The sequence below is a fragment of the Leucopleurus acutus genome (genome assembly GCF_964270905.1).
Source record: "Leucopleurus acutus genome assembly, chromosome: 8".
Taxonomy (NCBI): domain Eukaryota; kingdom Metazoa; phylum Chordata; class Mammalia; order Artiodactyla; family Delphinidae; genus Leucopleurus; species Leucopleurus acutus.
This window is the reverse complement of record NC_139151.1, coordinates 87,837,649-87,865,324: the sequence shown is the minus strand read 5'-3', so window position 1 is coordinate 87,865,324 and position 27,676 is coordinate 87,837,649.

The following is a 27,676-nucleotide window of genomic DNA, read 5'->3' as shown; positions in this document are numbered from 1 at the left end:
ACTGTAATGGCCCCTGCCTTAAGTTTCTCTGTACCTCACAAGCTACTGCACCATTTCTTAGCAACACTTCAGGAAGCACTGAAGGAAATATCTCTTTGACATATGAAGGGAAATGCCTGTACTTGCTCTTCCAATGATTACTCTCCCACTCACTCTTCAGCCCAGTTTATTTCAGTTTTCACCCCATGGCTGCACTAGAAGTACTGAGTCAAATCCCCCGTGGCCTCCACATGGATCAGCAGCACTTGACACCATCCCTCGTTCCCTCTTACTTGATGTACTTTCTTCAGAAAAGAGACCTGGCACGTACTAAGTACTCAACATGTGTTGCTCAATTAAACTGATAAGACAATAAGGAAACAGCTTTCCTGATCTCTCCTTCTCTCCCAGTTGATCACTCCTTTCTCTGGACCATCTCTGTACAGAGATGAAATGGCATATGTTTTATTAATGCATTCCATTCACAATGTTGTTATTATTTGTTTAACTTTCTGCTTTCTCCTCAGACTGTGAGCCCCTCCAGGATAGGACCTGTGTCTCATTCCTCCCTGGACCTCAGCACAGGGCCTGCTGGCACCCCTGTGCATTCAATTAATATTTGTCAAACCACAATTTTTAAGAAGCATTTTTTTTCCTTTTAGAAACTTTATAGGTACATAATAGAAATTTGGCAAAATTCAAAAAAGTGGAGGAAAGGGTGAAAAACCCATATCCCCATTATCAAAAAGGTCAGCATTTTGGTGTCTATCCTTCCAGTTGTTTTTCCATGCAAATTTTTGAATGTTTGTTTTAAAAAGGCTTTTTATTAAGTAAAATCATACATATACACACTTTTGCACCCTGATCCTTAGACTTATAATGAGCATGAATGTGGAAATTTTATACTTTTAAAAGGATACATTGTATTTCATCAACTGAGCAAAACAGAATGCTCATCCACTGCATTATGGTTGAAGGTTTGAATTATTTCCATTTTTTTTTAAAGAATTTTTAAAGGGCTCCACTCAAGCTATTCAACAGAGGTAGGCAACCTTCTTGACTATGATGGACTAAACTAGGGAGTTGCCAAATTGTCCAGTTAATTTAATAGATGGACTCTCCCAGTCTCACAGCGTGAGAATACGGATTTAATTGCCAAATGAACCAAGGGAGAAGGTGAAAAAAGTTTTACTTTAAAACTACAGAGCCTGTTTTCAATAAAAATGTCCACATTTCCTTTAGTAAGTTTCCACCTGCCATCAAAAAACACCTGATAATCGCAAAGGTACAGGTTGCTTTACACGTTAAGAATATATGCTTCTCGGGGCCTTATCTCCCTTCTGCCAGGTCTTTCTATGCCAGGAGAAGTAAGCGATTTGTGACCTTTACTTTTTGACCCAGGGGTCATATTTTTAACAGAGTCAGACTCTTGGGGTAGCTGTTAACTGAAGTTTCTGCAGAAATACTGCTGACATACCCAGTGCCCAAGGCTGTTGCCTCTGTGTGCCTGGGCAGGAAGGAGAGAGCTCAGTGGCATTTCTTTCTTCTTCTTTGTTACCCTCGGGTTCTATCCTATAAATTCTGCAACTAGAAGTTCAATCTGAAGTGCAAATTCAATATTGTATTCTGGTACTTTTGCTTAATTTAACTTTCTTACAGAAGTACGTAGTAAAAACTGAACACAATTAAATTTCTCTTAACACTGCCAAAAATCATTGATCAAATTAGTTAATACAATAAAAATGTGAATTACTCATTTGAAAACATACAGATTGGTTTTTACACTAAATTGCCAGGTAGTACCCATGAGTTAAACATGGGAAAAGTTGTTCTGATCTCCTGGCAATGAGACATGCATGCTCTTTTATCCTCACTTTCAGGATAACTCTTAAGAGCTGATAATCTAATTTATGCCTGGCATTGAAAGAAAGGTAACCCAAGTTTAAAAGACTTTTGACACAAAATTCAAAACAGCTACAAAACTGCAGGTGTTAGGCAATGAAGGGTTTGCTCTCTTTCCAAATGACTGTTTATTTTTCTCTGTATGTGATTGTTTAACAGTAATAGCTACTACTTAGTTAAAACTTTCTATATGCCTAACACCATGACCAGCACCTTAAAAACATTAGATAATTAATTTTCCTAATAACACCTTGAGGTAGGCATTATTTTACCCATTCTACAGATCAAAAAATTTAGACTAAGAATTTAACCTGTCCCATATTACATTTTGTGAAATAAAATTCATATTTTATGACAAGAAAAATTTAAACATAAAAATTCTTCTCTGCCCTTTGGCCTCCTCTCTTCCCCACTGTGCACTGTGTATCTGCCTTATGCATCGACCAGACCTCCCCCTTCAGCAGGAACCCCTGCTCAACCATAAAGAGCAACGTTCTCCTAGCACCAAGACAACTCCTTAAAAGGTAACGTGCCTTCCTGATCTTGTAAGGGGTCACATGACCCACCATGATGACTCTTAGATCTGGATTATATAAACTGTCAATAATATGTCATTTGATATACAGCCCTCTGTCTCAAGAAACTTACATAAGCTGTGTCAATTTCTAGCGGGCTGAACAGTTCTCAGAGCTTTCTGAGATGCTCTTCCCGGGTTATAATCCTCAAATTGGGCTGGAATAAAATTTTCCATTTCTTTCTTAGATTGATTTACTATTTTTTTGTCGACAGTAAGAGCCCACATAACTAGCCACAGTGCTCTCCTCTTTGCTTCTATCTCTGTGTCACTCTGCCTCTTGTTCTATCCTTATGTTATCTCTCTATAACACCTTGTAACTTTTCCTTCCCTTTTACACTTCCCTCTTTCTTGTTCCTTAAACTGACTATAAAATAGAACAAAAATCTACCTTAAATATAATTTTTATTTATGTGATTGAGTTTATGTTCTAAGTTTCAGCATGTGATTGAAATGTTTTAGAATACTTTTATAACCTGAAACAACACTGCTTCCCCCTGACACTCTTAGGTGAGACAAGGAGGCTAGAGGAGACGGAGGAGGAACACGGCTCTTACCCTAAATGCCATAATACTCTGGTCAAGTGTTTCCCTTGAGGACTAGGTCTTTGTTGTGGAAAAAGCTCTGGGATTATTTCAAAATGGTTCATCTTCCCCTTCCCCCGCCAGAGCGACTAAGGGATCTTTCTCAGATTCACCATGAGATCCTCGTGGGGTTCCTTGAGAAAGCCATCAAAGTGTGCCCCCTTCCAATACTGAGGGCCCAGGAGTTTCTCCCTGTCCTGTGAGTCCACACTCAGCCTCCAGCAACTCCTCAAAAATATTATTTATATGTTTCTATCAGTTTCTGGTTGGCAGCTTCCGCCCCAGGGAATCAGATCTCAGCTATGACTCTCTGGATTCATGGGTTTCTTTAGGTTTCTGGGAGGTGGAGTGCTCTGCAACCTCCATTCTCTAATGAGTCCACAAAAGTGGTTGATTTTCAGTTTGTCCACCTTTTTCTGGTAGGAAGGATGAGAGCAATGACTTCTAGCTCCTTACATGTTGGAACTAAAACCAAAGCCCTTATTTAAATTTTTTAAATAGCTTTTTATTTTATTCAACTGAACTTTTTGCAATGGAAATAGTGATTAATAGAAGAAAAAAATATTTTTTATTCTTGCTCCATTTAGCTATTGTTTGAAATACTGATAACACTCAAATCTATCACAAATAAATGAAGCTTCCAGGGAGGGCAGCATCTAAATAGTCTGGAATCCACAAAGCCATTAAATAATTTTCATATCTTCTATGAAGAAAATACAGGTAAACCACTCATTGCATTAAATCTCTCGTATTCTCATGGCTTTATGTTCTTTGGCTGATAGAGGGAGTTAGATTCATTTTATTGGAAACCATAATACTAGGCTCTCTTAAATTATCCTCAAAGTTATAAATATGCCCCTCCGCCAACAATCCATTTTTGGGATATTTATTTTCTCTTCATTGCTGATGAAAAATCTGCGTATCTGCTAATTTCCTGATTTTCCTTAGAGACAATTTCTGTTCGAGAAAATAGTTACTAGGGAAACTGTATTCCGGACTAAATTCTGATCAACAATGATGAGTTAACTGGAAAACAGAAGTCATGGGAATTTTATAGGAAAGCTGTTGTATGCTTACCATGTTTTAAAGTCAGGATGGAGAAGGCTTTGAAGAAATAGATGTTTATATGGAACTAGAGAAAAATAAACTGTAAAAGGTTTAGAGAAGGATTGGGCTAGATTACATGGCACGGTATTCAGGAGGGGCTTTACAGAACAGAGATGCTCTAGGAAGGCAAATGGCCAGTTTAGAAAATGGCCACCAGGACTGTGAAAAGACCTGACCTCATTTTATGAAAACATTTAAGGAACAGAGATAGTTTAGTCTAGAGAAGAGAAACTCAAGCAACAGAAGAGCTGTCTTCAAGTATTAAAGGACTGAAAGATTGAGATGCACAAGAGAGCTTCAACACACTTAGTATGACCCCAAGTGGTAGCAACAGTATCAATACTTAGAAGTTACAGGAAGAGGTGAAGAAGACCATCTTAATCATCACAAAAGTTCAAAGATGGAATAGGTTATCTCTAGATTTAATGAATGTCTTATCATAAGAGGTATTAAAGTCAAAGCAAATAATTATATGTTTAATTGGGTTTTAAGTTATTGATACTTTAAATCCTTCCTGAAAAAGTAAGGCCAAGTACTAATAAATAAATATAATTTTACCTAATGATTAGTACATTGCCTAGAACATGGTGGGTGCTAAAAATTACATTGGTTGACCCAATTCAATTAATAGACAAATGACCACTTGGGGAAGGGAAGCAAAGTTGCAGACTGGATTCAAGCTTTGGAAGGATGGTTAGACTGACAAACTTCCAAGTCCCTCTGACTAAAAGATTCCATGATTGTGTTTATTTAGGCAAATAGTCTTTAGTAATTAAGTTCAGTGGCTACTCTGTATTTTTGTATGATGTTTTTAGAGTTAACCAAGCTCTTTTACATGTATATCCTACTTCCCCATATTAGCTCTCTAAGGCATAGAAGGTGGGGCAGCTGAGATCAGACTAGTGAGTGTTTTGTCAATGTTACATCAGGTAAACAGCAGAGGCAGGATTCCAACCTATGGTTTAAAAGATATTCAACTTCCTCTTTATCAGGTAAAATAATTCCAATTTTATCAGTCCTCTCCCAAGGGTCCTGGTTTTAAATCCTTCCCTCAGCTACCTTAAAGAGCACAATTAGCCAACTATGGAAAGCAGAAAGAATAATACTTTTTAGATTTTTCATCTCATTTGCACTGATTATTAATTAATTTTCTCATGTGGTTATATACCTTCCACGGACATAGTGTTCTGAATAATTAAAGGAGTTGCTAAAACTTGTTGAAAATGTGTATGTGTCTGATGTGGTTAGGCCTTTTACCTGCCTTATCTGAGTTTATCCTCACACAGTCATATGAAAAAGGTACCATTATTATCCTAATTTTACCCCTGCCGCCAAGAAAATAGAGGGTAATTTGTACAAAATTACATAATTAAATGTCAGAGCAGGGATTTCAACTCAGGCGGTCTTACCCTAGAAACTGTGCGGAAAAACTTTTTACCTCCCAGGCTTACTGAGACATAATTGACATATTACACTGTGTAAGCTTAAGGTGTACAACATGTTTATTTGATAAACTTATATATTGCGAAATGATTACCACCATAGCTTTAGCTAACACCTGCATCATATCACATAATTACCATTTCTTTTTTGTGTGTGGTGAGCATATTTAAGATCTACTTTCTGAGCAACTTTCAAGTATATAATATGGTATTATTAACTTAATCACTATGCTGTACATTGGATCCCCAGAACTTATTCATCCTAAGTTTGTATTCTTTCACCAACATCTAGAAACTGTACTCTCAAACCCTACATAATTTTAAGCTGCTGTGACAATCCCTCCCAAATCTCCCATCAAATAAGTCACTGATTAACTGAAACACTGAGTCTCCGGATCTTATGTGGCCTAGTGTAATCACTGAACATGTACTGGACAGGATATGGACAGTAGTATCACTGTCTGGTTCTATTACTCGCTGCTGCAACTTTGACTTATCTTCCCTGGCTTTTCAAAACATGGAACAGACAACAAACACTGCAAAAGTAACTTGCAAATTCAATCTGCCTAGTTCATTTAGGTATTGGGTATTATCCCATGATCCCTGCTGGGTCTTGGAACCAACTCTAGTTAATGGAGGCAGTGTCACTGGCCTATTACCACATCTTATATATAAGAATGGCAACTAAAGTAACGTGGAGAAAATAGCTGATGTCTAATAACATCTTGGAAAACACAGCTTTCTGGTTTTCCTTTGCACCTGAACTAAAGAATCCTTCTGAAGTTAAAATCCTAGGAGGAGAATATTGTCAGTGTTTATCCTCTAATGAAAACAGTATTGACACTACTTAGGCTTGACTTAAAGAACATCCTCCCTCCCAAAATATATTTCTAGATAATGGCCTTGCCAGAGGTCTTAGAAGAAAGCATATGAGCTTATAAATGCAAAGGTAAAGTTATACACTAGAAGTTTAGCTGCTGTTATTTCTGGCTTGTGAAATTGTGTTTATTCTTTTCTCCTTAATATTCCTCTGTATGTTTCAAGTTTGTCAGTGATTCAACATTACCCTTGTAGTCACACGTATGTTATTGAAACAAGAAAGTGCTTACCCTAACCACGCACTGAATTGTACAAACCAATAGAAGAATATTCTTTGACACTAGAAATGGTAGAATAAAACACATAAGAGAGCATAGCATGGATTTAGGCGCTACTAGGATCTAAAGATAAAAAGCTGAAGACATAGTCTCTACTCTGAAAAAAACAAGTCTGACAATTCTCATTCAATTTTCCTCCTACCTTTTCTTCTGTTGCTATTAATATTGCATCATTCACTAAAATTTGTCAATCTCTAAGCTACAATCATTTCTGTTATTTCTTTCAACACTTTCCACAAATGTTATCAGGGATAATATCATATTTATTCTACCTTTATAATTTTCCATATACTCCTTCTCTACTTTATTCCTAGTTCACTAGTACCCCATTAATTATTGCTACAATTTTCTAATCATAGAATATTTTAACTAAAAGATATTTAACTAGGGTAATTTTAAATTCTAATGTCTTTCTGGAAAAAGTAGAACTCACCAAAATTAACCTTCTTGACTCTAACTAATAAGTGGAAATACCACGCCTTGAACAATTTCTTGTGACTCCAGATTTAGTGATCTCTTCACCACACCGTAATATATGGTATATAGAATAATTATAGATTATTTACAGTTTTGCTTTGTGTTATACTCAGATGACACTATTTTTTCAAAGCATACCCCATGTTTTCCTGCTTTTATAATTTGCTTAGACTGTTCTCTCTAATTGGAATATCTTTATAGTCACCCTATTATCTTCAATTATAGAGATATGACTCACCCTTCAAGATTCAGACTACATAACACTCATCCTTGGAGCTTTCATTGTTTTTTTTCCTAGCTGGAAATAAGTTATGTTCTGAACTTCCATAAAAAATTTTTCTTACCTCTCTTAAAGATCCTACCTGGTTCAAGGTATTTTTGTATCTCTTCTATCTATCAGTATTCTTTTATGTGTTTTGATGCTAGATCTGTATCTCACTAACCTTATATCTTCCAAGCCCCCTCATAAAAGGGAAGCATTATAAAGCCAGATAGTTCTGTTGTAAAGCTTAAAACAGTGTGAACTACTTAATTTAAGGGTCCTACTGTTTAAAACAATTGTCAGAAACATCTTTATCCTGATTATTCCCAGCTGGGTGAAATAAATGCCTAACAAACACTTGGAGACACATGACAAAAGGGAGGAAATCAAAAGAGAAAAAGAGGTGCCCAGGGTGAGTAGGGGTGGCTTGTTAACACTGACTGTCACCCAATAATACCTGAGTCACGCATACTCTGAAATTCATCAGGCATCACATCGGCCTTTATTCTCTCCCGCTGTAACTGACAGTGCTGCAGATTCTCCAGCTTCCATCCATCTGCGTGAATCCAAATATGACCCCTACTGCTGCCCCTTGTCCTACAGCTTAAAGCATCACTGATTATAATTTAGGGTCACCTGGGCACTCCTGCACTGCTCCTTGGGAACAAATGCCATGAGTGACAGATGTTAGCTATAGTCTGCACTTTTCAGAGATGGAAGTAGACCTCTGAGGCCACCACTGCAGCAGCACATACACTAATTTTACAGGACAGTTTCACCCCCTCTTGAAATAAGCAAGTGTGAGAACTATCAATATTTTTTTATTTCAGAGAAATTACACAGAGAAAATTTTATGTAACAGACAGCAAACTAAGCCCAAGTTATTCTCATCAAAACCGTCTAATGGAATCTACCGATACAAACATCAGGAGCTGGAGAGTATCCACTGGAAACCCTGAGAGCTGTTACATGCAAAACTCGGAAAATGTGTTGTGGTTGTTACAGGGAGGTTCAGCAGGAATGGAAATTCTGAATAGATTTTTTTTTTTTTTTTTTTTTTTTTTTTGCGGTACGCGAGCCTCTCACTGTTGTGGCCTCTCCCGTTGCGGAGCACAGGCTCCAGACGCGCAGGCTCAGCGGCCATGGCTCACGGGCCCAGCCGCTCCGCGGCATGTGGGATCTTCCCCGACCGGGGCACGAACCCGTGTCCCCTACATCGGCAGGCGGACTCTCAACCACTGCACCACCAGGGAAGCCTCTGAATAGATTTTTAACATCTTATTTATCTATGCTAAAAATAGATTTTAACGTAAGTATCTAGATTGCAGCATTATATATATAATCTATATCTATATCTGTCAAGATACAGATATGTAGGGGGGAGGGGAGAAAGTCTAATATAGGCTGCGTGAATCTGTCATTTTGCTGAAATGGGAAGTACGGACAGTGCTCAGACTTGGTTGTTTCCAAGGAATTGTATTTATAATCTACCACCTACCTACCATACAGATTCCATGAAGACTTTATCCAAGGGTCTGGCATGGGCTCTCAAAGCCCCTTTTAGAAGCCATGAAGAATAAGGTGCTTCTCTTTCTCTCCACACATCTTCCCATTAAGATTTGTTCACAGATATGTTGAAGATATGACAAAGCAGAATTATTTAACTATAATATTTCTTCCAGGTAAAATACGTTCTAAACATATGGGGGTAGAAAAACCATAATTCTTTGTACAGAAGAAGCCTTTGCAGTTCAAGATAGTCCCCTGACTTGAAATGTACATGAAACAACAACTCCAAAATCTCAATTGACCTTTCCTTCCCGCGCCAGAATGAACGTAGTCTTTTGCAAGGAAGAAATTTGTAAGATTGGATTTCATCTGTTTCTGTTAATCAGGTTAAGGTGACCTACGTGTTACAAATGCCCCTTTCAACTCTTGGTTTTCATCCCTGCAAACAACTCTGTTATTGGAAGTTTCTGTGGGTGGCTGGAAGTGGGGATCTAGAAAAACAGGTTCCAGAAGATCTTAGAGAGCAAACTCTGATTGCTTCACAAAAGTCAGGCTCAGTAGCAGGAAACGAAAATACAGCTCTGTGGCAAGATAACACAGAAGGTGCTGAAGACTTTAAAGTTTGTGGCATAATTTAATTTAATATGGTAATGAGAAATGTGAGAATTAAAAAGAAAAAAAGAGCCAATTATACATAGAAGGGAAAAAAAAACCTTTAAATACAGAAAGTTGCTTATTAGATATTCCTTTTGGTTAAATCTAAAGTACAGATTTGCCTAAAGAACACAGAGTTATGGCTTTGGGGCCATTATATTCTATTTGATAGATTTTGATTAATAAATGGTACTTAAAGGCAGACTCAAAATATCCTACGTTTGAGAAGTGCCCCATCAGTTAAACAAAAGGCCTTCAAGGATTTAAATTCACTGGTGGGGATTTTATACAGACTCACCCCAAGCACTGCTTTAATCTTGATTTTTTTTTTTTTTTGCTAATAAAATAAAAATCCTTCCTGTGATCAGAGACACAGATCAAATCCCAAGGATTAAGATTTAAATGAGTGAGTGATCAAAATAGGCACTCTGACAGAGGTTTAAGATGGTAAAGGAATAGGACACATTAGCACTGAAATAGACTGAATATAAGCTTTTAGAAATATTATTGATTTTCCTCCAAAATAATAATGGTTCTGAACTTATAAAGCTGTAAAAATCTCTGTGAGAATAAAGTGATCACTGGGACAGCTGAGGTCACTATTTAAATTTCAGTGAGTGAACATAATGCACCATCACTCTTGGTTTAATTTCACACATTTTATTACAAGCACGATTTTCAGAATACCATAAAACTGCTACAAATTGGCATGTATAAGGACATTGGTACTAGTTTATTGAATTCCATGGCTAATGCAGGACTCATTGACTAAGGTGTCTGAGTTTTATTTTTTTACATTAAACACTGCAAATTTTTAAAAATTAGCTTCTTTTCCAGTCTTAGTAGAAGAATATAAAAATACTAGTGATGATGAGGATAAGGCTAATTATCCTTAGATAGAGACATATCATACCATCTTTACTTTTTGTGATTCAGATATATAATTTTTGATATATTAACCATAGAATAGTGATCTTTTTCCAATATTCAAGGTATTCCTGTAGATGTCTTTTGTAAACCAAACTTCTTATATCAGTCTATTTTCTTGTTATTTTCCAAAGCAGAACTTAGTAATTAAAAGTTCTGGTTAGCTGGCTTCCAATTGGCTAAAGGTTTACTATATGATCCCCTGGAATTGATAAAGATAACAATACAATAAGTGGCATAAACAAAGAAATTAGGAACTTTATCAGAGAGTGTTTTACATCAAATGACCTAAAGCTAACCTTGAGTCCAATCCTTCTGCTGTTATCAGGGATGAATTTAGATTAGGTACAAAGTAAGTCCTGAAAGTTTAATTCCATTGTTGCTAGGTTTTAGAAAGTGAGGAGGCAATGTGGAATAAAAATCAAATATTTGATATCTTCCATGAAAAACGATGTGCATAAAAGTCAAACAAAATGGGGGGGGGGTGTTACGTTTGTAGTATTACAATCCTAGACTGTGTAGGACAATGCAGATCTAAACTGTCAGTTTATATTGCCAGTTATGTCAAATTGAAGCCAGGATGGATGAGAAGGCAGAGGAGAAATACTCTCTGTAGTTTCCTGACAGAGGCAACCGGGCAGCCTTAATACAAGAGTGTGTCAGGATAGGGGTGGGAGCTGAAAGCAGAGCATAAAGTGGACCTCTTCATACCTGCCTGCTTACCTTTGTTCAGGAACAGCTCCCCACATCTCTCTCCTTTTCAGCTCATGTGGTGCTAACTTCACCCCAAGCCTTCAGGGATGAAGATATACTAGGCTGTGCCAATGACAGCATCACAGTTTGTGCTGAAGGCAAGGAATGACTCTAAGAAGGGGAATACGAGCTTGTGATTACTCAGGGGCTTGCAGGGGCTGCTCCTCCACCAGCTTTTGCAGAGTTGGTATTTAGTGCTATATCACGTAGGTATCTATCCATTTGATTTGTCTGGTCTTCCTTAGCATTACTGCTGGAGAAGAAATCTTGAAGTCAGGAATGCTGGACTGGGGAAAAAGATGTTCTCTCCTGATGCTTTAAGTAGGAGTTCTGAGAAATCCAGGAGGTTTGGTTTAATGTGCCCCTGCCTTCATCCTGGGAGATGGGATCCACCAAGAGGGAACAGTACGACATGTAGTCGACAAATACAGCAAAGCAATCTAGCAAGGAATGGGTAACATCTTGAGAAGTCTTCACTTTTGTATCAGGAGCCATAAAAAGATGTCTACTGTGTAGTACTTGAGGTACCGACCAATATAGCACCACAAGAAAAAATGAAGAGGGCTTCCCTGGTGGCACAGTGGTTGAGAGTCCGCCTGCCGATGCAGGGGGCACGGGTTCGTGCCCCGGTCCGGGAAGATCCCACATGCCACGGAGCGGCTGGGCCCGTGAGCCACAGCCTCTGAGCCTGCACATCCGGAGCCTGTGCTCCGCAATGGGAGAGGCCACAACAGTGAGAGGCCCATGTACTGCAAAAAAAAAAAAAAAAAAAAAAAAGAAAGAAAAAATGAAGAAAACATATGTTTGGAAAGGAAGAAATGAAACTGACATTTATCCCAGGTCACAACTGTCTACATAGAAAATCCAAAAGAAGTAAGATTGCTGAATATAAATTCAGTGCACAAAAGTCAACAGCATTCCTATACACCAATAACTAGAAATGTATAACTTTAAAATGTCATTTATTGTAACAAAGAAAACTATAAAATACCTAGCATCTAACAAAAGATATTTTAAGATCTTTGCAGAAATATATGTATAAGCTCTATTAAAAAACATAAAATAAGATCTAAATAACTAGAGAGATACGCCTCACAGGCTGAAAAACGCAAAATCATGAAGATATATTGATTCTTGACAAATTAATCTATAAATTCAAAGGAAATAAAATCAAAATGCCTGCACAATTCCTCATGGAAATGACAAAGGGTTTCTAAAATTCTCATGGAAAAGAAAATGATTATAGACAAAACACTCCTAGGGAAGACTGATATAGGTAGCTTGCCTTCTCAGCAATCAGGAGTCATTATGGAGCCACAGTAATTAAGGTCAGTGTACTGCTGGGCCAGGGACAGGTAAACAGAACAATGGAACAGAAGAGGAAACACAGAATCGACGGTGCTGAGCAAGCGATTATTCAAATGTACAAAAATAACATCATGTTTCCTACCTTCTGCCATATACAAAAGTAAATTCCACATTAGTTAAGAACTCAAATTTGAAATGTGACTTTTAGAAGGAAATATTTAGATCTAGAGTAGAAAAGGACCTCTTTAATAAAGATACAGAAAAAAAATTGCAATCCTTAAGGAAAAAAATACAATAAATTTACTACTTTGGAATTCAAAAATATCTGTATAAAAACATCATAAGACTATTAAACTGAAGTGGATGGGGAGAAGATGTTTACAATACTAATAATCAAAAGCAAAGAGTCTCTGGAATATACTAAAAATTTTTTTAAATCTGTAAAAAATAATAGGAAGATGGATAAAGGATATGATTCGGTAAGTTAACAAAAAGGAAAGCTAAAATTGCCAAATTATAAAAAGGTACTCCATCTGACTAATAAATACGAAAACTCAAATTTTTAAAAAGATGGCAATTAGCAAGCGAGTTTTGACCTGCTGTATTTCTGACCTGGGCCAGTTAATCTTTTCTTAGGCAACATGGTAGTCCTCCAGTCTGGGAGGTCACATGTTCATACAGAAATTAGTGTGGATACCCAATCAGCATCATGCACTATAGCCCAGAACTCATGGGCTCAAGAAATCCTTCTGTCTCAACTTCTCACGTAGCTGGGAATACAGACAGGTACCACCCAGAAAAGGAAAAATTATGGAGAAAGTACAAAACTCAGTGGTTCCAAGGGATGGGGTGGAAGGAGGGACGAATAGGCAGATCAAAGAGGATTTTTAGGGCAGTGAAAATACTCTGTATGATACTTTAATGATGGATAAATGTCATTCTACACTTGCCCAAACCCATAGAATGTACAGCTCCAAGAGTGAACCCTGATGTAAACCATGGAATTTCGGTGACAGTGATGTGGCAATGTAGGTTCATTATGGAGGGGGATGTTGATAGTGGAGGAGGCTATGCATGTATGAGGGGAGGAGCTTATGGGAAATATCTATCTTTCTCTCAATTTTACTGTGAACCAGAACTTGTTCTAAAGAAAACAGTCTTAAAAAGTCAAAGACTGAAAATCATTACAGTTCCAAACTAGGAGGCAAAGATACTAAATTCTACTATAAAATGCTAGAAACATGTTCTAATGTCTAAATATATGTCATTATTAGATATATTCCTAATAATGGATCTTTAAAACCTATAACTTGATATGTGCTTAATATTTTTGAAGAAAACATTAAATATTAAAATAAAAACATGGTGATACTATTCACTAATACTACCCATTACACTGGAAAAGAAAAAAAGTCTGTTGACACCAATGTTGACAAGGATGATGCAAAGCAAGAACACATATAATGTGTTCTTGTATAAATGGCAGTATAATTAGAGAAAGTAATTTGGAAATTGCCAGTAAAGTTGAAGAAGAATATAATGTGTGACTCAGCACTTCTCCTTCTTTTACCCTAAAGAAACATGCATGCATTTTCAGAGGGAGACACACACAGAGAAGATAATTACAGAGCTGTTTGTGATTGTGAAAAAAAAAGTGAAAAAATGGCTGCATCACCCCTCTGAGCAAAATAGAATACCTTAGTCACCAAGAAGAAGAAAATAAAATATTGGGTAGGCAAATAACAATGTCTGACACAAAATGTGTTCATAAAAATTATAAATTTGTATGTTTAAAATTGTATATAAATTATATCATTCTGAATCTATGTTTTGAAACATGCTTTTCCACTCAACATTATGTTTTTAAGATTTATCTATGTTTATACATGGAAATGTAGCTCATTTAGGGACTTCCCTGGTGGTGGTTAAGAATCCGCCTGCTGGGCTACCCTGGTGGCGCAGTGGTTGAGAGTCCGCCTGCCGGTGCGGGAGACACGGGTTCATGCCCCGGTCCGGGAAGATCCCACATGCCACGGAGCGGCTGGGCCCGTGAGCCATGGCCGCTGAGCCTGCGCGTCCAGAGCCTGTGCTCCGCAACGGGAGAGGCCACAACAGTGAGAGGCCCGCGTACCGCAAAAAAAACCAAAAAGAATCTGCCTGCTAATGCAGGGGACACGGGTTCGAGCCCTGGTCCAGGAAGATCCCACATGCCGAGGAGCAACTAAGCCGGTGGGGCACAACTACTGAGCCTGCGCTCTAGAGCCCGCGAGCCACAACTACTTAAGCCCACGTGCCACAACTACTGAAGCCCGCGTGCTACAACTACTGATGCCCGCTCACCTAGAAGCCCGCGCTCCACAGCGAGAGAAGCCACTGCAATGAGAAGCCCGCGCACTGTAATGAAGAGTAGGCCCCTGTTCGCCGCAACTAGAGAAAGCCCACACTCAGCAACGAAGACCCAATGCAGCCAAAAATAAATAAATAAATAAATTTATTATAAGAAAAGAAATGTAGCTCATTTATTTTCATTGTTGATGGTATTCCATAAAGCTATTACAACAAATTCTGACTTCTATTAGAGGTTCTGACATTCCGTACATTTAAAATCATAGAATTAGAAAACAATAATGATGATAATAAAACAACAATAATGGCTGCCATTTATTAAGCCTTCACTACATGCCTGGCCTCATACTAAACGCTCTATGCCATTACATTTTATCCTCAGGACCCTCCTACACAGTATTATCAACCTCATTGCACAGATGACAATATGAATCTTGCAGTGGTAGGACACTTAACAAAAGGTCACACACTTAATACCTTAAAGAGACAGAACTTAAACATAGTCCTGGTTCCAGAACCTGCACTGGTAACTAACATACCATCCTAGGAGTGCATTTCCCTTCTTGACAGCAGGACATTTTCATATAAGCTTCTAAGTTATTTTTAAAGACTTCCATGAAACTGCAATATCAAAGATAAACATAAACCCATCATGGTTTTTATACTGTGACGATTCAATTCTTCTCAGCATATTTGAGGCAATCTGTTATGCTGAGCAGGCAGTTGTTGCACTTTCTCTTTTTATCTCACCCCTGGCAAGCATTTTATAGAAAGAAGTTTGATTAAAAGTGCATCTACATGCTGACCATTAATTCTGTAAAAGACTGCACGTTATGAATCTCAGCTGGCAAAGCAAAGGATCCCTCATCATCAGGTATAACTGCTGATGGAAGAGGTGTTCTTTGTAGCTTGGCCCCCTTCCTGAACCCTCTGTCATAATTCCTGTTTCCTGCTTTCTTTCTCTTACAGTGAATATCCTTGGGATTGTATCTGGTTTCAAATGACTTCCTCTATTCAAAGATGTGAGCTACTAGCAACCATGCTAAACTCCAACACCCTGTGACTCTCTGAACTTGGTGGATGGAACCAGGGTGATATTCAGTTTCAAGCTAAACTAATCAGATTCTGGCTCCCCTGAATTTAGAAATTCTAAATAGAGGAGAGTCAGAGACTGATAGATGTTAGTAGCTGAGTCACTTTAAACAAACTAGTTGAAACAATCTAGGAAAAAGGCCCACAGATTCATACTATCAAGGTTAGAGATACAATCTGGTTTTGGTCCTTTCTGAGATGCTGGGTCAATTTTTCCCTATACATATTTAATCTAAGTGAAACAATCCCTAATCCTTCCTTTCTGTCCTTCACCTATCTTCAAAAACATGAGACAAGGACTAAAAACATTTTCATATATATTATCTTAATTGATCCTTAAAACAAGTCAAGGAGGTTGGAACATTGGATGGGTTATACAGATTATATAGATGAGTAAACTGAGGTTGGAGAGGTACCCCTTTCACAGAGGGGAAGCAGGAATCTGGCTAAAAATTCACTATGGACAATCTGCAAACAGGATGTTGGCTATTCTTAGAAAGAAGAAGGCTTAACTCTTCCTGAAATGATTGGTGATCTGCCAGCAGCGCTTAGCAAAGATTTGTTTCTTTGGGCCCTTTAAAGATTCTTCTACCAAATATCAAGAGACCTGGCTTTAACAATAAAATAAACACTTAGTACTTAACAGATTTTATTATCATCACGTAATCTTCTCCCCTCTATTCTCTTTGTATCAAAGTGAAGCCTCAGGTATCCTTTCAACCTTTTTCTCCCAGGGCTAGTATTTACCTTTCATGAATGTCCTTGGAAAAACATGTTGGATACAGGAGAGAGACTGGCTCTCCCTGTTACCACTTACCACCCTCAAGACTCCTTCAGCCCTACAGTTGAGAAGAGATAGCTGGGTCAATAGGAATCACTTCTCTAGAAAGAGTTTCTAGATACCGAGTAGACTCTAAATGTCAAAAGAGCAGAATTTTTTGTTTCTTTTGCACCCAATGCTATACTCTGAGCCCCTAGCACATAATAGGAGTCAATGAATATTCAATGACTGAATAAGTGAATTCTAAGTACTGCTGAACCAAGCAAAAGCAGAACAAAATTTGCAAGGAGGTCAGGATTAGAATACCCATTTTTTACTAAATATTTCTGTGTCTTAAGCAAGTAATTAAACCTCACTGAGCTCCAATATCAAAATGGAAAAAAATGCCATCTAATTAACAGGAACGTTGTGAGTGTTAAATAAAATATGGGGATGTGCCTACTGTATAGCATGTGTTCAATAAATGTGTTGAATGAGTGAATAAATGTATGCATACACAAATAAATAATTTATCTCAATTTAATCACTCAGAACCAAAATTTTATTTCATAATAATAGAGAGGTGAAATAGAAATATGACCTTAATTGCAAACTTCTACAGACCAGAGCTAACCACATATTTCCCTCTTCAGAATGTCTCATTGGCTATCACAGTAAAACTCAAAATCCTTAGACCTGGTTCTTATTGTCCCTGAGACCCTACAATGAGCTGCACCCAACTACTCCCAGATACCGAAATGCATACTATGCTGTCTCATGTTTCTCTGCTTAAAATACCTTCTGCACACCTCTTCTTCAATTATCTACTTTTTAAAGACTAAACTTGTGTGTCACCTCCTCTAGGAAGCCTTCTCAGATTGCTCCTTCTAGCCTGGATTAGGTCTCTTCTTTCCTGTACCTATAGAGTCCTTACCTCCTTCATTATATTTGCTAACTACAATGGGAAAGGGAGAGAGGGAGAGAGAGAGAAAGAGATAGGGAGAGGGAGATAGAGACAGAGAGAAGGAGAGAGAGAGAGAAGGAGAGAGAGAGCTCTCACAACAAACAAAATCAAATATTACAACAAAATCAAATATTATATTTTTTCCTTGTCTCTCCTATGAGACTGTGAGTTCGTTAAGCCCAAAGACTATACATTATTCAACCTTGAATTCTAAGGATTTACTATTTATCCACAAAATGGAAGACAGATGCTACGTAAAATTTACTGAAAGGAGAAAAAACAATTTCTACTAATAAACAAAATTATAGGCCAAGTAACGGACTACATTTAGATATACAGAAATGAACACTGCAGATATAGGCCTCTTAATCTCATAGTGAACATAAATAATAAACATAAACTGAATGTGATGCTTATCTGGAAAGGGGAAGGACAGGGTACTATGCCACAGTTGTACTATGGCAACAACTAACCAAGGAAATTAACTTAGTCTATGGAAGTGATTCTCCAACTTCACAGCTCATAACAAATGCCAGGGGCATTTGCTCAAAATGTAGATGCCTAGCCCCTACCTTCTTACTCAATAGGTCTGGAGAGAAGCCCTGAAAGCTAAATGTTAATACACACCCCCAAGTGATATCAATACAGGAGATGTGAAAAACACACTTGATAGAACACTAATATGGGGGCCAGGGTTTCCTTGCTGAGAAAAGTAATTTTAATTTGAGATTTGAATAGTGAGTATGATTTAGCCAAGCTAGTGAGGATACAGAACGAACTAGGAGTTTCTGGCGGAGGAAAACTATGTGAAGACCTAAAAGAGAAAGAGGGAAAAATCATCATAATGCCCCAAATAAGACGTTTGAATGATAAGTGAGGGACAGAGGAGAATGAATAGGTCATATCAAAGGTCTGAAAGGCTGGGTTAAGAATACTGAACATTAACCTAAAAGCAATAGAAAATCATAGAAAGGCTTGAAGCCTGGCAACCTCTCTGTGACTCAGCTACTTTGTCTATAATTATACCATCATCATCGTAGACGCTTTGTAAGGATTACAGAGGAGCAATGTCTGGCATAGAGTAAGCTTTTAATAAGTGTTACATATTATCATGATACCGTTTACATTTGGATCATTTTAAAAATCTCAGATAAAGCTGTGGATGGGGTTCAAACTAAATGAAATGCTGAATAAATTATATGGCCAAGCAGCTGGGTGAGTCTGGAGAAAGTAGGGGCATAAGACAGTAGTGTGAATGTCAAGAAAATAAGCATTATTTAAAGAAACAAAAGGTCTTGTAGGATGAGCAGAAACTTCTCAGGCCACGAATTCTTGACAACAAGACATAGGACCAGAAATTATTTACTACTGAAACTGGCACAGTAGGCACTGTTTAATTAGCAGAATGAGGAGAGTACTTAAAGCTGGCTTTGTGAGAAGAGTTTCATTACTGTCTTTGAAACTACAACCCGTAAGTCAGTAAGAGGCGGCTCAGCAAGAATGTGGCTCTAAGCCTAGGCCTAATTCTCAGTTAGGCTGAGTTAAGCCATTACAATGCTGGCTGGCCCTTGAATATGTCCTAAGGTTTCTCATCACTTTTCCTCAGGCGAATCCCAGGAGAATGCACCTTAGGATTGTTGGCTACTTGCATCACTTGTCATCCCATCTTTCTATCTTCCAAGTGCTCAGTATAGACCAAGTGAGCAAAATCACGTGCAAGTGTGATTGCACAGGAGCACAGGCTCCAAAAGCATCCAGCATTTGGTAGCTCTTACCTGAAAGCATCTTAAAACATGCCCTTCCAGGTAGCAGCCAGAGATGCTTAGCTTGGAGAAAGCTGGCCTATTGGCATGAATTTTGTGCATCAGAAAAAAAATGGGTGATACATTCCATGTTTTCTATCTTCAGTTACATCAGTAGTTATTAACCATGGCTATTATCTGGAGAGGTTTGGTTGTTTCTTTTGTTTTGTTTTGTTTTGCTTTGTTTTGTTTCATTTTAAGATCACAATATTCCAGCCATAAGAGAATCCAGAGATTCCAGATGAGAATGAGAGTATAAAGGTTCTTACTTCATAATTATGGAGTCTGGTCCAAGATCTGTTTTTGAAAGTTGGCCAGATGATTGCTAATATCCAGCCAGAGTTATAACCACTGAATTATGGAAAGTTTGCTTAAGGCTCTCTTGGTTGCACGTACAGAAATGCACTCAAAGCAGGAAATTGATGCAAACTTGGATTCTCAAAGTGCTCAAGCTAGTGACATTAATGAGTAATGCAAATATGGTTTGGGGGCTCTACAGAAAGCTGGGGAGTGTAAGACCCACGCAGAGGGGTAGCACTTACTCAGCTACAGCCAATTGTCAGGATGTGGAAATGCTTGCCCAGTGTTGTCAGATCTTCTCATTTTTCAAGAGCAGCTAAAATTCTGGAAGTTTATATTACGTAAAAATCCTGACACTTAAATGTTGACAAAGAATTTTTTAAATGTCTCATGGGATTTATGCTGTAACATAACACTTAAAGTCCCGATTCCAAAGTGACTCTGATAGCCCACCTAGCATCAGGCATCCAGCCCTGGTCTTTTGATTATGACCAATGGGTATTGTCTCTTAATAAATGGTTACCACTCCTCTTGGGGAACTAATGGGCAAGCAGTTTTCAGACAAATAGGAGAGGAATTAAATTACTCAAGTGTATCCATTGTAAAGACCCAGAAAATTCAATCCTGAGACTAGTCTGGTGTATTTCCTAATCCAGAAAACTAGAGCTCAGTGAGTGAAAGTTACAAAAAGGGAGACTGTGACTCATTAGAGTTCCCCACAAATACAACAGCCGTCCTCAGGAGATGCTGAGTTTTCAGTCACTGCAGCATTCAAGCAGTGGTTGAAAGATCACCTAACGGAGGTGTCCCCATATGTGCCCATCCGATGACTAGTATTGCCTCTCCCACTCTAACGTTCTATGAATATATATCCACTCTGCCTGATCAAACTATGAATATCCCTAACTCCCAGTCTTGTGGAATTGAATGTCTCCTACAAGAATGTACAGCTTAATTTTTTCAATCACAAGAGACTTACAGTAGAGATAATAATCATAAGTAAAGAAGCCTGTAGGAACAGGTTCCAATATACACAGGAGAAAACTTGCTTTCAGTATAACAGGCTTCCCATTTTATCACGTGTTAATTTTTCCTTAACACTTCCTTTTAAATCCTGGCAATTCCCATCACTAGAGGAGATCACTAATCTCGCTTTTAACAGAGAATCCTTGTCTCCATCCAGGCCTTCCTACAGGATGCATGAGAAAAAGGAAGAATCACCTCTGACCAGTCTGCCAGATTATAGGTCAGGATGGAAAGGGGCTCTCTCTGCAAAGAAAAAGATGACCAAAATCTCTTTGCAATATAAAGAATGACTTCCAGACTCCATGACGATTAAGCCAGTTGCAAAGTTTCCAAAACAGAGATGCAGCCTGCCAAATATGTCTGGAGCTCAGAGGATAACATCATAATTAAATTTATAATAGCACTAAAGACTGAATGCCTCTATTCATTATCTTATTTAACATTTGCCCCAAACCTTGAGAGTAAGCATTACCATCCCCATTCTATACTCGAGTAAAATGAAGCTTAGATAGACCCTAAGATAAGAGTGGTTTGGGGGCAGAGACCTGGGTTTGTGTCCTGACTCTCCCAGTTACTAGCTACATGATATGATATGATATGATATATAACATATGATATGATACATGACATGATATTTCTTAACCTCTCTAAACCTTAGTCCCTCATTAGTAAGGAGAAGATAATAATGGTTTCTACTGAAAAGGAATTTTGTGACCACTTTAAGTAAGATTATCTTGGCACATTGAAAACTCTTGATAAATATTAGCTGCAGCTGTAACTGCCAGTAAATGGCAAAATTGAAACACTAACTGATGCCCAAATCAGCTGTCTTGGCTATTAGTCTCCTTCACTATGGTTTCAGACTCTGTCAGAATAACTTCTCTACAGGGAAATATACCACTTGTTGTATTGGTTTGATCTGAATCTCTTCAACTTAGTGGACCAGACACCTCTATCTTTGGGACTGACTTGCTATTTCTATTTATCTAGAGGACTCTGATACAAGTCTTGGCCACTGACCCATAAATGGTTTGATCTCATCTCTGCCCTACATGTACGTCCTATGTGTATCAGTTATCTCTTGCCATGATAGTGCTGTGTAACACAACCACAAAAGCTCAGTCTACAATCATAAACATTTTTTATGCTCACAAGCCTATGAGTTGGCTGCATGTTTCTGCTGTTGTGGGCCAAATCTGTCTGGATTACCCATGAGTCTGGTTGGCTGGCATATTGTCTGGGGTCTGGCTAATTTATAATGGCTTTACCTGGGATGTCTCTCCTCCAGATGGACTCTAGTCATTAAAAGGGGAGCCCAGGCTTGACTTCATGCAGAGCCAGGGATCCAAAAGAAAACAGAAGCCCAATAAGCCTCTTGAGATCTAGGTTCAGACCTGAAATATAATTTCACTGACATTCTATTGACCAAATAATTCATAAGACCAGACCAACTTTGGGGAGTGAGCAACTAGGTTCTACCCTTTGATGACAGTATCTGTCAAGTCACACTGCAAAAGACATTACAGAAATGGTGCCACCTGTGAAATCTATTACACTGTTCCATCAATGCTTGAGGTTATCAGTTCAGTGGCCAGACCTTTTTCCCAAATGGGAAGAGAAGGCAGTGAATCTATTATGGCTTGGTAGAAGACACTGGAAATATTTTCAATCATGAATTTCAAAATCATATGCAACTGATTTTTTATACTCCTATCTCAAAGGTCTTTGCTCTTCCAAAAGAAAGATCAAGGTATACTTTGATAGTTAGTCCCAGAAAAACTAGTGAGTACCAAAAATCACCGTAAGGATCACCTTTAATATAGGGAGAATGGGAGGAGGTCATAATGGCTTCAGGCCTTTTTAAATTCTACCAGTATCAAGGAATTTTCCCCTGAAGCGAGAAGATCAGTCTTTCCATTCATCTGGGAGTTTCATTCTCATTCAATTACATAGTCACCCTGTCCAGGAAGAATCAAAATGTTATTGACCTATGATTTCTAGGAACAATTAATACAAATCTGTTGGTTTAGGATTATTTGAGGTCCTCAACATAAAATAACCCTGTTAAATATCAATCCAAAACTTGAAATAAATTTGTTATGAAAATTTAGTAGCTTAAATTTTAACTCCTGAAGTATGGTGTCCACATGAAAATTCTCTAATTTCTCAGTTTCCCAGGCCCAAAATTCATAAAACACATAATCTCAGCTGTAGAACAAAATCTGCCTTTAAATTACTAGGGGACATCAGAAATTATTCAACTCTCTTAACAGCTTTTCTTATACCAGTATAAAGTTCAGTTCTATTTAGCAAGTACAGTATTAACAATACAGCTTATAAGTGCTTAAGGCTGTGTAGAAGATGATGCAATATCTACCCCTAAGAAGTTAAAAGTCCCAAAGATTTTATTTTCTCATAATTTATCATAGCTGTTCTTCAATCTCCATCTCCTTTAGTTCATAGTCTAGCTGTCTTTCATTGGACGATGACGAGATTCCCCTAACTGTTCTTTCTGCCTCCACTCCTGATTCTTTACAATCCATCCTCCGCACTGCCACCTACTGACCACAGATTATGCCCAAGTTTCTCTCCATATTGAACAAAGCCTTCCACAATTTACCCCCCGTCCGACCTTATTCTTAGTTCACCTGACTCCTATCCCATTTCACAATCCACAGATTTCTCTGTTCAAAACTACTTGGCCTTCCATGAACACATGTCTGCACCAGAGCCTTTCTTACGTTTAAACCCTCTTGCGATTCCTCTCCCTGTTATCACTCCCTTTCTTCCTTACTTCTCTCCATTCTCTACCACCTAATAAACATCTTCTTGTGTCTCCTTGGAGGCTCACCTTTTAGGTCTCTCTTCTTCCCAGGTAGTATTGATTAGGTCCTGCTTTGTATACCCAATGTGTCCTGTTTACATTTCTATCCTAACACCTATATCTGGCTGTGCTTATTCCCATGCCCTAGTCAACTGTAAATAGGATTTCATTCATACTTGCATCTCCAGCATCTGGCACAGTACGAGATACGGAATGTGTACCCTTGGAATGTTTCTTTAATTAATGCATAGATAAATGAGTGAATAAATGAATACATGTTGTAACAATGAGACATATAAAGATATTGTCTTCAGTGTCTTGTACTTGTCCTATATATTAAATATCAAATAGGCAGTATGGCCAGTAAGATGCGGAGGGTTTCAGATGAAGGGAAGGAGCCTCTGGGTTACATAAAGGATATACGGCTTGAACTAGGTCCTGAAAAGTAAATAGTTAATTCATATATAGGGAGAGAACTGGGAAGAAAACTCAGATAGAAGAAAGAGTAAGAGAAAAGGTGGGGGCCTTCTACCTGCGGGCTTCCTGCGGGACACTGGTGACACATAAATGCGAAGATAAATTAAAGTGAGGTTTTGTATATTAAGACTTTGTAAATTGAAAATTTTATATACATATATACATATATATGAATAAGCCACTCTATACTCTATTTTGGTTTAATTTTACTACTTTGTTCCTTTCTACATGCTATATCTCTTTCATACTTGTTGGCATGAAAACCAAGGAGGCCTCCAAATTACAGCCTTTGGAATTTAATGAGAACAGAAGAAATTGATAACATTATTCTGCTCTCGTTAAGATCCTTCACTTCTAGGGGATTAACGTGGACAGAGGCCATTCGGGATTCCTCTCGGATTGTTAGCCACCAAATGAGATATCAGGCTGCTAATGGCTTTTACACTCTCCCTCAGACAGCCTGTACATCTCTGACCTTTCAAAGTTTGGCAACATGAGATGTTTTTTCTTTCCCTCAGGGTTAGTGAAACTCTCAAAGACAAATAAGAGAAATGGAAAATCAAATATTTGCCCCCCAAAAGAAGCCAATCACAAAAGATCATGGATGAATCAGAATAGGACAAATCTATCCCCACCACTGGAAAAGCAAGTCTTTTCTCAAACAACTCCATCTTATAATTTGCAAAGCCTTGGAAACATGATCTATGTATCACTTGATAGCTACCTATTAATGAATGAGGTATTTCAGTAAAATTAATGCAAGTACTGAGAATATGGAGGATTTTGAGTAATGACATCTTCTGATTATTGTTTCACTCAGGGCAATCAAAGTCTCCTTTCCTTTCAATCATTATGAAAAGTACTGTAAACTTCATTAGTATATAAAACACTGGATAACTCATTCATTGAATGAGTACTATTTTTTTATTTTCTAAAGAAAATAGGATAACCTTTTTATTTTGGTTGATGAGTCAGGATTTTATTAGTATATTGGGGAATGATGTTCTGAAGAATAACCACCATTCTCCATAATTATACATATATAGAAAATAAAGAGATGGAAGCTTACAGAGTCTCCCTGATTTGGAGGGAGGCAAGGGGATAACAAAACTCTGTGCTTAAAACTACAAACAACCACTAAATCCATGATATCATTTAGAGCCAAACCCATATTTTGAGGGTTTGGGTTGGATTAATTTTCAGGTACTTGAGACTGAACTGCATTAAGAGAAAGGTAGGAGGGGAACATGATGTGTCCCGCAACTCACCAAGTAAACATCACTGTGCATCCAGTGTGGCTCCCACAAAAAGCACAACTACAAGTGAGCAGGAACTCTCTAGGATTTTCTTTCAGAAGGAAATATAACCATTCATCTAGATGGTAATGTTCACTAATATTTAAACAGAAATTTTCTTTTCTTTTAATATAGTCTTAAACCACTTAGGAATGCAGGTAACTGCAATAACACAGAGTCATCCATTCTGGAATGTTTATCTGGGAAAGTTAATTTTCTCCTGCAAATAAAACTTTTCTAAATTATGTGTATGGGTCTGAGGTTCACAGGATGCTGGGGAAGAAATAAGGACTCTCCTGGGACTTCCCTGGTGGTGCAGTGGTTAAGACTCCACACTCCCAGGGCAGGGGGCCTGGGTTCGATACCTGGTCAGGGAACTGGATCCCACATGCAAGCTGCAACTAAGAGTTCACATGCCACAACTAACAGTTCTCATACCATAACTAAGGAGCCCACGTGCTACAACTAAGAAGCCAGGCGAGCCACAACTAAGGAGCCTGCCTGCCACAACTAAGACCCAGAGCAACCAAATAAATAAATATTAAAAAAAATGAAATAAGGACTCTAACTCAGATGTTTATTTCTTAAATTCTCATAAGAGATTAGAGTCTGGAACAACTGAATCAAGTTATATACGTATCTGTGGAAGACTGTATTTACCAAAAATGGCTCCAATAACATCTCCCATTCCACGGCCTCTTCTTACAATGTGACCTTGACACTCAACATCTAGTGGCAGGGTCTAGAGCCCCTCCCCTTGCAACTAAGCAAACTTTTGTAGCTGCCTCTTAGATCTCAGCCAATAGCCCATACCACCTGCCAGACATGTGAGTAAAGATGTCTCTGAATGATTCCAGACCCCAGCTTTTGAGCCACTCCCAGTCTCTGAGTCATCCCAACTGGATCTCAAAACTTCACAGAACAAAGACAATCTGTCATCACTGTACCCTATTTAAATTCCTGACCCATAGAATCTGTGGGCATAACAAAATGGCTGGTTCCCCTGCTAAACTGGGGGTGGTTTTTTTCAATTCAATTGATAACTAGAATAACTTCAAATCTTAATCTCACTCTTTCTTTACTCCTTTTATAAATATGTATTGAAAAACTACCATGGACCAGGTATGGTGCTAGACATTGGAGATGAAGGAGCTCAAAAAGGCAGATGTGATCCATGCTGTCATCAAGATTACATGATGCTGACTGAGGGGAGACAGATGCAAACAAGATAATTATAGGCTGGATAAGTGCAATTAAGGAAATAAACAGCTGAAAAGTTACTTCATGGTAGGTGGGATACTCGGATAGAGGTCTTTGAGGAGGTAATATTTCAGCTGGGACCTTGAATCTGTTTTAGGCTACGTCTTGTTTTACACATATGGAATATGTGGCCCATAGTAGGTGGGAGCAAGGACAGGGATCCAGGTCTCCAATTCCTATTTAAATGTTTTCTGCTGGTCCAGCCTCTTCTAGAGAAGGGAACACTAACCTATAAACAGATCTTCATTTTTCCATGAAAGAAAATATGGAAGCATGCAGTCCTTTCAAATTATTTTCTTTGTGTCAAGGCTTCCAAAACTATTTGGGAAGGAGAAGAGTAGGAATGACAGTTAACATTTACTGAATAATAATTCTGCTCCAAGCATTGTGATAAACAGCTTCTATTTTTCAATGACAGTACTTCAAAGAAATATTGCAGACATGAGACATTGGAGACAAAAGCTCAGCCATGCTGAGGGAGGGGTCTGCAAAATGGTGGAAACAATCTGAAAGATCTGAGTAGAGAACCAACAGAAACCACTACAATCCACCTCTTCCAACACGCAAATGGGCTCACATCTTATCCTCTCCTGTTTCTTCAAGATGGTAGTTGGCCATAGTTTCTAGAGAAAAACTGATAGTAGGAGAGTTAGTGATATGAACTACAGTCTCCTCTGCTGCATTTAATTCTGAGGCCTTAATTTATATCCAACATCTCCCTCTTCTACATCCGTGTGGGATTCTTTCCATTTCTGGCTAAACCTTGTGCTGGTCTAGGTTGTTTGACTAGTGGAAAAACCCTGACATTCATCCCTGAGGGGTAGGAGGCCCTGATTACTATTCATTTATCAGGATGTGGTTGCAGTAATAACACATTCATGGATAAAGCTGGGCA